The sequence below is a fragment of the Macrosteles quadrilineatus genome, unplaced genomic scaffold (assembly GCF_028750875.1).
Source record: "Macrosteles quadrilineatus isolate MER2022 unplaced genomic scaffold, UCM_ALF_1.0 Scaffold_7__1_contigs__length_78375512, whole genome shotgun sequence".
Classification (NCBI taxonomy): Eukaryota; Metazoa; Arthropoda; class Insecta; order Hemiptera; family Cicadellidae; genus Macrosteles; species Macrosteles quadrilineatus.
In genome coordinates, this window is record NW_026542600.1 from 29896084 (window position 1) to 29908435 (window position 12352).

Below are 12352 nucleotides of genomic sequence, written 5' to 3' on the forward strand. Positions count from 1 at the left end.
TGGATTTTAACCCTTTAAAAATATATAGTTATACATAACTAACAATTAATTTTTTCGAGTACAAATTAATTTCTTACAATCACAATCGGTTCGATATAAAAATTGTACATACATGTACGAATACATTTGTAATAATCAGTTAGGATAAATGTTTATTTCACAAGAAACTAATCAGTCAAAAAGACAAACAATGTTCAACTACTTTAAATTGGGGGGGAGGGTTTGAATATTAATGTTTATAAATTTAACTAATGTCAATAGTTAAGTGCGTAATTTACGCACTACTAAACATTTCTGAAAGTTTAAATTGTTTTTTATATATGTGGTATACTGTTTTCTATGGTTATATTTGTTACTCTTAGCATAAATAAAATCACAAACGATATTGTAATGGCTTTGGCTTTTCAGCTGACTAGCAAAAAGGCTGTTCAATACTTTCAACTACACTACTCAAGTAAAGTGTAAACATAGAAGCTTCTCGACCATGCAACAATATTGACTTGAGCGGGTGTGTATGTTTCTTTTCCTTTGTAATAGTAATAAAATTATTATTATTTAGTTATTTTGGTGGAATTTGCATATTTCCCTAAAAGTATTTCGGCGAGCTGCATTTTGACCTCGTCAGCCATTTATGACATAAACAGATCCCCTACTACGAACTGCACTCAATCCCAATACGTTGTTTACCTATGCCTGCATAATACAATACTACTGCAATTATAGTTTCTATACTATATGATATGCATAACAGATAAGACTAAATGGCCTTGGTGACATATGATGCAAATGTTTACTGTAATTTACTGTTTTCAATGCTTTCATCCTTCAATTTATCGTGTCGTCAATGATACTTAATTGAAATAATAACAAGGATAATAGTAACAGTGAAAAGTTATGATTACTAAACGGATGTATTGGCTGCTTTCAGTGCATTGATTGTTCAATATGGATATTCTGAGAAAATTTTTCACCCCTACTATTTCCAATTTGAGGAGGGGAGGGAGAGAAACCAGCAAAATTGTTACACTCAACGTTTTTACTTTAGTTTCAAAAGAGTTTTATTTTTAAGATAATAATATATTTATAACTACTTCTCCCAGGGGCATATATTTATCACCCTATATGTATTTTTCTAGGGAATATGGCACTCTCAATATCTGAGCTATACCATTGACTCTAGTGTTATATAGTCAATGGCTATACCATACATTATTTTTCTCCACTACTACTCTTCCTAACAACTCTAATCCAAAAGTGGTTTTTGTATTTTTGTGTTAGTTATAAATATGATAAAATTGAAAATCTGAAATCTTGGTTGAACATTTTCAATCTCAGACATTTCAAAATCCCTCGCAAATATTAAAATTAATGTTGATGATATTGGTTGTGTGGATTCTAAAAGTGAAAATAAATTTTAAAAAGTTCCATTACTTGTTGCCAAGCCAAGGTTATAGCTATATCTAAAAGCTCTATTGATTTAAGTGTTTTTTGTTTTCTTTTGTGGGTGTTTTTTTTTTTTGTCGCAAGTAGTGTTGTTTAGCACCTGACGTCCCATAGGATAACATGGCAGACAGGTGACATCAGCGTACATTTAAATTTAAATGTAAGAACATAAATTTATTAAAAGATTGAAAATAAAACATATAGAATTTAAAACCAAAAAAATAAATTGAAAATATATTTCTGTACATTTAACGTGGAGTCAATATTTTCATAGCCCAGTAATCAAGCTTTTGTATTCTTAAGATGAACACAAAAATACCATCAGCTGCATCCAAACAAAACAGCTGTTATAACACTACTTGCGACGTTGCCACTTCAAAAGCCGCGGTCTGGAGTTGAAGGTGGCCGTAGCTTGGCTCTCAGAGTAATGTGCCAACGGTGGTAATGGTGGTCAAAGGTTGTTCGCACTAGCGTTACACATTATATTTTACTACAGTTACTATGAAGCATATACTATAAATAATTAGTCTTTTAAACACTGTTTTTAGTTTAGGTTACATCCAAACATTGAACGAAATGGGAAACAAACGCTGCACCAGCTGATTGTAGTCGTAGTATCTTTAAGTGTTGCCAACCTATTTCCAAGCGTACACGGATTACACGCATAATAAAAGCACGCTGTTTTGTGTTGTTCGGTTGGAATAGTGGTGTGCGGCAAAAAAAGTGAGGGGCAAAAGTAAGTAAACACAGCAATTATAGCAGCTTTCTGTACTATAATCAGTGCAAGGAAGCCCAATTTGTCGGGTGACTATAGGAAAAATTAATTTTGCCCCAATTTTACAATTGGGTCATATGAATGAAAATGTTCCATACAGGGGGGTGCAATAGATAACACATATTTGCAAGGTCGGGGGGGGGGGGCGTAAATTTCTGAAAATATGGTGTTTTAAATCTTATATTTAAAATAATTTTTTTGCTATTTGATAACTCATAGAAGCTACCATATAAAAAGAGTATATTGTGCATCAAGAAGGGTTAGCCATCGGTTTTTATGTCAACGTTAAAAATTAATAAGGTTATAAAAAGTTAAGTATAGTTTAGTCTAGTATGTAGCCTACCATATAGTTTATATGGTTAAACCCATGAGCTAAACAAAATATAAAAGGAACATCAATTTACAGTTTATTAAAGTATTAAACAGCAAAATAGCCAAGAAAATGTATGTTTTGTTTTCTGAATCGTGTTGTTAAAGAATAAGAATGGTAAATGGTAAATATGTAGGTTAACTACCTATTTGATTTAAATATTTTGTAATGATTACAATATTATGAAACATACTTTTAAACATTGTCAATTAATAAAAGTAATCACAGAACATTTCAGGTATTTAATTGATTTCCTTTTTTAGCCAGGGGGTGCACTTGCACCCCCCTGTGGGCACCCATGGATCAAATCCACATTGACGAGATCACCATTTCACACTTTGACCATTCTCTTGAATGGCAGTTGAAAGATACACTGCAGTCTATCCTATAGGTGTTTGGTCAAGACAGTATAAATCAGTCATACACACACCCTAGCCATTCTATGCCAAATTTAATCAACATATATCATATCCATAAGCAAGCAAACTACAGCAGTTTTCTTATTCTCGACAAGAATAACATGGGGGTTTTAAATGTTCAGTTCTTATAAAATTTCCATGTCCACAAAGGCCAAAAACACTATTTGTCAAATTTTTATAAATGTATATATATTATATGTGTATCGGTGAACGCGAGAACTCGAGTAATTTTGGTACAATTTTGATGAATTGGGCTTGAAGGTGAAGGGCAAGATACAATTGAATAAGTTTGCGAACCAGCAAGATTGGGTTATGGGAAAGGGGTACTTTGGGGTTTAGAAATGATCAAAAATTGTTTTTTAAATTTTTACCCTTAAAACATGAAAATGTCAAATTTTCATCAAGACCATGTAGAGCTCAAAAACAAATAATTTTGTTTATTGAAGTGTTGTACAATTAAAGGTTGCAGAGAAAATTAAAATACAACTGTACATTTAAAATTCCTATGTTATTCTTATGGAGAAAAAGAAAACTGTTGCAGTTTGCTTGTTTATGGATATGTTGATCCGATTTGAAAATGTATTTATTTCATCCTTTACTATTACTGTTTGGTCAAAATGACTATTTTAAACCTCCCTGTAGCAGCAACCTAAGTAATTGTTAAATCTAATTTTATATAAATGGGGAATAAATATATGTCTTGTTTATGGACATTTTTCATAAAACCAATCAGAACGATTGGAATTTGCTTAGTCTGCAGGTTTGCTATGGCAGGGGTATTTAAAACCGGGTTTGTGGTACTGTATTGTGTTTGTAACGTGAACACCTTCAAAATTAGCTATAACTTTACATTTAAAATTGTTGAAACGTTCCCCACTGGCTGTTCCCCTTGGTAAAATGCTGCTCAATTAATATGTGTAGTACATAACTATAAAGGAATAACAGCTATTAAGATATAATCCTTACATTAATGTTCCACAGTTGTACATTATTGTATGAAAATTGTATTAAGTGGCATCCTTAGTTTTTGGACACTTATAATTTGTCATGCAACCTTTCTAAAATAATTTATTGATCATGGAAATAAGAGCTAAAACCCTGTCCTACATTGGACCCTGGAAATATGAACTTAAACATACATCTTGTCATAAAAAATATGATGGATGTTTTTGGACACAGTTCTAGTAAAAACAGCTTTAAAAAGTCACCAAATGGCTTATATGGCAAGTTTTATGGGGGAGGTCCCCCCTTCCTGGTGTGGAGCACCCCCTGTTAGCCCCCCTTGACCAGGTCCTAGAGCCGCCGCAATAATGCATTTAAGCAACCCACACACTACACGTGGATGGTAGGCCGTGCCATTTTATATATTGGCATGCCGTGCACACTTGATCTTCAGTGTAGCCTGCAACGTGACAAATTACATCGTCTGTTTGTACAAATTAAATGCAGAACACACACATATGGCATATTTTAAGGACATACTTAATTAATTATTACAAAATATTAAATAGACAGCACTGAACCGTCGTAGGTTAGTCCAAACCTTGCAACTCTGCCAAACAGATATACACTGGCAGGGCTCTTGGTTCACAGGACTATGGTGGAGGATGTATGTTCTATAGTATTATAGTATTACTGATACATGAATGCGTCTCGGCTCACGCACAACATACGGCGCACAATCCATTCTGTTATAATATCATTGATTGTCGTGCCAAGGACAAAATGCGTTGATTCACTAATAAGAAAGAACTATTATGGGGTCAAACCCTGTCAAAAGCTGTTGAACCAACACATGGCACGTGACTGCCTACACACTTGCATGTTTTGTCCGTTTTTGTGCAATGCACGTGTAGTGTGTGGGCCGCTTTAAACTGATCCATAATGAAGTAAAGAAATTACGGCTGCCAATTTATGAGCTTGTTTCATCTCTTAACAGCAACTCTGTAAATTTGTGATTTGGGTTGTGTTAAAATATAATATGTGTATTCCGTATGAATAAAATTTGAATGTCAAACAACTGTTGCAAACTGGTTGAAACTATTTGCAGGGACAACAACAGTTCATCAAGTGACAAAGAAAACACAGCTATAAAGGGACTTTTGGTAATAATAAGTATAATGGCATCATATGTATAGATTTTTAGCTGTGTTCAAAAACAAATCAAGCAATAATAATTCATATGACTTAATGTTAAACATTACCAGGTGCATATATAAACACAACAATTAATTGAAAAGAATTGGTTTATTTAGAAAAAAAATTGTTTATAAAATAGTTTAACAATGATACGTAACCAAAAATAAACTTAGGACGTTTCGTACAAAATAAAACTTAAATAAATAAGTATTTCTATGAGAAAAGAAAAAACATACAAATTTGAAATACCAATTTATTGATCAAATATCATAATTTTTTTAAAAACAATAAATGGTAAGTTATATTACAGTCTTTTATATTTTTCTTCCAAATAACAATGTTCTTTTTTACCCAATTCTTTGGACACTCTTTACCTATAATTACACCATAGTTACTTCCCTTAAAATATCAGTATTTGATTTCAGTTTTTACTCCCCAAGAAATGGCATGGGCATATTAAACTTGGTGTCTCTTTATATGCACCAGAAGACAACCTATTATACCGACCACTTCTTTGACTGTTTCCCACTTTTTAATAGTTTCTCTAAACCTATTGTAAGTATAAGATAATATCCTATATTATAGTATATGAACAGGTTTGTAAAAAGTGGTGACTTATGGTCATTTTTGTTCCAAACAGTTGTAAAGCAGTTTAAACTAAAAGTATAAAAGTTCCTTGAATATATTAGATGGCCTAGTCCTGGTCCAAAGTTAAAAATAGATTTTGAACCCATTAGTACCACTTTCAGAGAATAAATAATGAATATCAGAATTAAAGGTATAGCTCTATTGTTTCCATTTTAACTAATCATTATTGTGAGTGTAAATTGTTGGTTTGAAAATGTGATGTGATGAACAGTACACATATATGAAATTATGTGTTGCTGTAACACATTCATTGATTTTTCTTTGTAAACAAAAAAAATTGTAATATTGTTATATGCTTCAATGTCAACCAATATTTTAAAATTGTTGATCAATTATTTTAAAACAAGGAAAAGACAGGCTTAAAACACCAATAAACTTACAAAAACAATTTCTATTAGTTAAAAACTGTAACTGAGCCACACTCTCAGCACTGATATTCCTTTCAAAAGTGGTCAAGAATATATTGGAAAACCAGCTTCTCTGGCAACCCTGGTGTTTGCAAACAAAGGAACTTTTAAACTTTATCTTGAAGCGATTAGATGATTATGATTTAACGAATTGAGTTAAAACCTTTACACTAATCATAAAACTTAAAAAGCAAACAAAAGAGTTAAATTTTAAATTCAATATCTTAAAGAGAAAATATTTGTTCAAGCTGACTAGTATAAAACAAATACTACTTTGATTCCATGTTTGTTTCTAAATTTCATGAAACTTATTATTTACTAAGTAAAGCATGAAGTCAGCAACATTCCTAAATAGTTATTTAAAAAAGTCCCTGTCACATGAACTGTCAAACTTAGTTAGTGACAAAAAAATGCACAAGATTGTCAATTATAATTCGTTGGTGATCTGAGCAAAACTGAGATGTTGCGATAACATCTAAAATTTGTTGTAACTAAAATTCTATTTATTTGATAACGATGCATTTTACAATTTGTATAAAAACAAAGTTGACAAAATATTTTGATTTTTATAGTCATTTTTATGTTCTAGCAGTTAAGATTCTGATTCCAAGCATTAACAAAATCCATTAACACTTAAAGTGCCGTTGACATGTTTGAACATGAAAATTGCATTTATTTCAATGTTAAGCAAAGGCGGGAATTCCCGTCATCATCACCCAACGTGTTAAAAGAGCATCAAGCAAAACAATTAGGAAACCTCATATGGAAACATCCGTGGTGTCAGGTGAAAATTTTCCAGCGTGGAGACTATCAACAAGGTCACTGAAAAATATGGGTCTGTTACCTATATATAGGTTGTCTGGAAAAATAAGCAGAGTGGGGACGGACACTGTTCTCACCCCACTACACCACTGGGAAACATGTTTTAAAGTTCTAAAAAAAATCTATGGAACTTTGAAATATAATGGAAAGTATCTGCTAAACAAAGATGTCCTAATTTCTTCTTAGGAAGGATATTTGCTTCACAACTTGAACAAAGGAAATTACTTTTAAAATTCTGTTAGTGAATGTTCAAATTTAATTAATATTCAATTTTATCATTTCCCAGAATAGGGAATTTGGATATCCAAAATTTACGAAGTCTACTGTTCCATGCAATATGAGACTTGTTTTTAAAATGTTTCCAATAATTTCTCAAAGAAACAATACATATGGACATTAAAGTATCATTGTAAATTATTTTACGCCACACTACATTATTTTGACGAACTTCCCACGCAAGGATTTAGTCCAGAAAACAGCTTTTTGCGGTCAGATTATTCAAATGGGGTTTCATTGCGTACTACTGTACTGCAATGAGTTTTACCGGACACCAATCAGCTGATTATACTGTATTTAGGTGGCAATCAATGGTTATAAACAAAAACATAACCTCTCTTAGAGGTTATGACTAGTGATTTTTAGTCCTTGAGTTGGTGGAAATATATAAGGATTTGTACAGATTTAGTAGCATGGCGTAAACTATCGTACGTAACTCGTCCAAAATGTATGTACCGGACTCGTATGGTAATCCCATAATCGACTTTGTCTCGCACGGGAACGACCACACTCGTCCAGTACACACTTATTTTCAGGACTAGTAACGTAATATACTATTTCGCCATACTACACTGTTTTAATAGACTTTCCACGCATAAAATTAGTCCGTACAGCTGTTTGCCTGCTTAATCGAATGTGGTTTCATTACGTACTACTGTACTTTAATGAGTTTTTACCGGACACCAGCTTATTATAATTGACAATAAGTCATCAAATCAATAATCAAAAACATAACCTCTCTTAGAAGTTATGAGATGTGACTGTTAAGTCCATTAGTCGGTGGAAATATATAACAGATTTGTGCAGTTATTTATTGTTAGGCTAGTTTAGAGTAGTACGGTGAAAAATATTGTACGTCACTTTTCCAAAATGTATTTACCGTATTTGTGAGGTGGTATTCAAGTGGCACTCGACTTTGTATCTAGTGGGAACAACCATACTTGTCCGGTAAACACCTATTTTCCGGACTAGTAACGTAATATACTATTCTTTTACTTTAATATAATTTGTAATTTGTTTGGCAAAATAAATTATTTCCCACACTGCTTGAAATTAAATTTACTACTAAAATGAATTATTTTTGACAAGCAGTGGCGGATTCAGAGGGGGGGCGAAATGCGCGACCGCCCCCTCTCGAGCATACATATACATATATTTTTACTGCATGTAATACAGTAGTGCATACACATTGCGTAAAATAATTTGTCACACTAACTTTGGACAAAGAAATGGTATAAAACTGCCATTTTGGAGACAACTGGTATTGAGTCATAGACAAGCACACAATATATCATTTTAGGGTAAGATTTTTATGGCTTTAAGATTTTTCACTAAACATGATTTTGGTTCTACAAAATCAATCACCTACTATACTACTTATACTAAATTCAAGTACCGTACAAGCAAATTGAATCTAAATACTTTAATGAACTCGACTTTTGATAATTGAGTGAAAATTTAAAAACGTACGTTTTCAGGAAAAGCACTTTGCAAATTTTTTTCCCCTTTTTGAAAACTTTTATTATTATTTTTATTTTATTAACATTTGAAGTTTCATAAAACGTCCATGGTAACGCATTATATTTGGTATTTTTTTTTAAAGAGCATCTTTAGTGGAAAAACACAAAATCCTGTCACGACCATAACAGACGTTTAAATGAATATTAAAAATAGTTAATATTATTTTTATAACTATGTTTTGCTATAAACTAATTTACTTTTATGACCACTATACAACAAAAAGGTCACTGAGCTTTTGGTATATTTGGTCTTTCTAGAAAAAAATAAAAAAACTCAAAAAATTGAAAAAAAACCAATAAAATCTTTTTAAGTTTGTATAACTCCGAAAAAAACTTACCTGAGACCCGAAAAATCGTTATGTTTGTATAGAGGCGTGCTTCTTTTGTGTATCAAACATTGAAATATGACAATATTTTAATTTTTGAAATTTTTATGATAGAAATCATAAACGTGATGGTCAGGGACAAGCGGTACGGTCGTGAATTTTCTGAAATAATCTAAATCTTTCTAAACAATCATCAATTATACTGTTAATTATAATAAAAATAAGTGTTTCAATTGAACTAAACTGTTCAAATTACAATTATATTAAAGTTATTGTCACGACCAAACACACTATAATCCATAAGGCTGGATTGGTCGTGATAAAACCCGCGATGGTCGTGAAACTTTGGTCGTGAAATTACGTGTTATTTGGCTCTGTTCTGGCGGTAGCCCTGCACCTCATGTTTGAGGATACAAAGTGGACTTCTAGGTTAATCTAGCAATTGAAATATCTTATAAACAAAAATTAACACCATGTCTACTTCATCGAATGACTACGTAAGGTCATGGACACACCAAAATTACAAAAAACACAATCTTTCCTTTATTAATCTTGTAATTCCTCCTTTCTACTCGAAACGACCACACTAAAATCCTGACGTACACCCCAAACTAGTCTCTAAAACCAACTGACTCCATCGACGCCAGGCTTGCCACTGTCGTGCTCCAAAGTTGAAAATTTTTCCCAAATGGTCGTGACGCCAAATCGAGGGACAGACTTATTTTGTCATGGTAGTCAGTTTGCAATGACAATAAAATTATAATATGCTCCTTTTTTGTAAGTTTAATAACCATTGATGACATAAAAATATGGCTTTATATATTTCGGCATGAATAATTAGTCTAAAAACAGCGTGAAAGTTGGAAAATGTACCCTAGGGACACGTCATGGTCGTGAATTTCGAGACTGTAAAAATACGTAAAAAATGCCTAGAACCTATTTAAAACGAAATAAATGTGTGTAACATGTTGCCCCCGTCCCAAAAAATATTAAAACACATAATAATAAACTACAAATCCAGTATCTACGAAGTAAAAGGCCAGGGACATGAAAACGTACGTTTTTAAATTTTCACTCAATTATGTGGTATTTTTAGCTTGAATGTAAGGTAACATTACGTTTAAAAACTAGTCCCCCAAATACTTGCACCAACGAAAAATAGGCACTACAATTCAACTTTGTATCCAGTAAAACAAACACTCCAATCAACTGAATAAATAATTTTTGGACTATGTAAAATGTTTATCGATTTAAAGTCAATGCGATTTTAGAGCTGGTTTATCTTTCATTAAGCATGTTTCCAGCTACAGAAATTGTAAGATAGTATATTCAATATAATAATCAACACCTAACTACTTGGCAATCAGAAATCTACTTAGTAGACTAAACTGGACTGGTCAATGTGTTGAGCTTAAGACAGTTGCATACAAAGTTCACAGCACTCACAGTTAAATCACTTAGCCATCACAGTCATGGTTGAGATATATAAATTTCTACAAAAATTGTCAGTAAGAGATTGAATAGGTAAGGTTAAACCATATTCAACTATATATACATAATTACTTAGATGGCTTACATACTGGCGTTGGTAATACAATGTGATGTTTAGTGTTTTAGCTTTATCAGACAGAATAATCAAGTCAGAGCTTTTCCATAAATGACTAGCCCATTATTGATTGCAGCAAACCTGCTTACGGGACAGAATTTCTAGTCATCTAACTTTATTTTTATTGGAACACATAACTAATAAGGAAAATTATAATTGCTTTCATAGGCTGAATCAGTGCTTTAGATACTTGAAGATAATGAAAATATAAGCATGTATTAATTTGGAACCAAGCATTAAAAGATTACTGTGAAAAGCAATCCACCTAATCTTATCAGTATTAATAGCAGACCACAAGGATATTATTAGAAAGATAATACAATAAGCTTGACTCTGAAATGTGCATAGAGCAAATGCATTGTATATATTTGTCTTTTTTAAGCAAAATCGAATGATAACAATTTTTCAAAATTCTATTGCCATTAATAAACCACATTAAGTACAACAAGATTATTTCTCAAAAATATTTAAATAAGGAATAAATCTCAAACGTTTAAGGAAATATTTTAGTAAAAATTCAATCAAGTGTGTGGAAATTCATTTAGTCAGTAGGTTTGCTACGGCAGGGGTAGAAATTTTTGAGATACAAAAATCTTGGGAAAATTATAAGGATACTAATTAAATTATGTGTAAACATTTAATAGGATTGTGCTGTCGTTCCAATAATACTAAGTTATGATGGTTCCAACTCTTGTGATTGTTTTGTGTGTTTTAAATAACAATTGTCTCTCCATATAAGATAGATTCTGGAAACTAAATGATAATTAAAGCTGATTACATGGTTCATGAACTAATATGCGTTGTCTTTCCTTTGACTTGTTAACAGCATGACGCTGCAGTAAGAAATTCACACTGCATTAAACAAACTGTTCTTATTCAAACACTATGTAAGCCACCTAGTAATAAACACAAATGTGGTAAGATAAGTCTTATTGCATTTACTATTAAATCATTAACAAATTGAATGTTTCTAAATATAACAGATAACTTAGTAAAAAGAAGAGTACAACAATAAAACATGAAACTATTGTTAAAACAGGAACTGTTATGGATATTGGTACAGTACCTCCTTAGTTGCGCCCCCTCCCATTTGCTAAGTAGATGTTACAAAACTGAATTGCCAGTTGTTTTACGTTGATCAAGTTTATGCAACTTTCATAATCAAATTCCAAATTGATTGATAGTTGGTAACATGTGTTTTCTGCAGACTGTTTGAATAAATTTAGCAGATAGAGGGATTACTAACTAACTAAAATGATTCATTAGTTTTTTTTATTTGTTTCATCAGTGAAATAAATAGATTTGTTATGCCATCATTTGAATTAAAGTCTGGTGTTTTAATTTGTATATAATTTGATAAAAACGTAAAACTTTCATTTCACTATGTGTGGTACCTCACTCAGATTCCTTGATTGAAAATTAATCATAACTTTATCTACAGCTGTTTACATTGAGATACCTTATAGGGACCGACATATAACCTTTTATGATGTCACAAAAATTCAACAAACAACAAATTAACGGTACAGGACTTGAAACTGAAAATTGCAAGGTAGTCAGTGAAAATATCAAGAGTAGATCATCAACGTGTAATGGTTAAA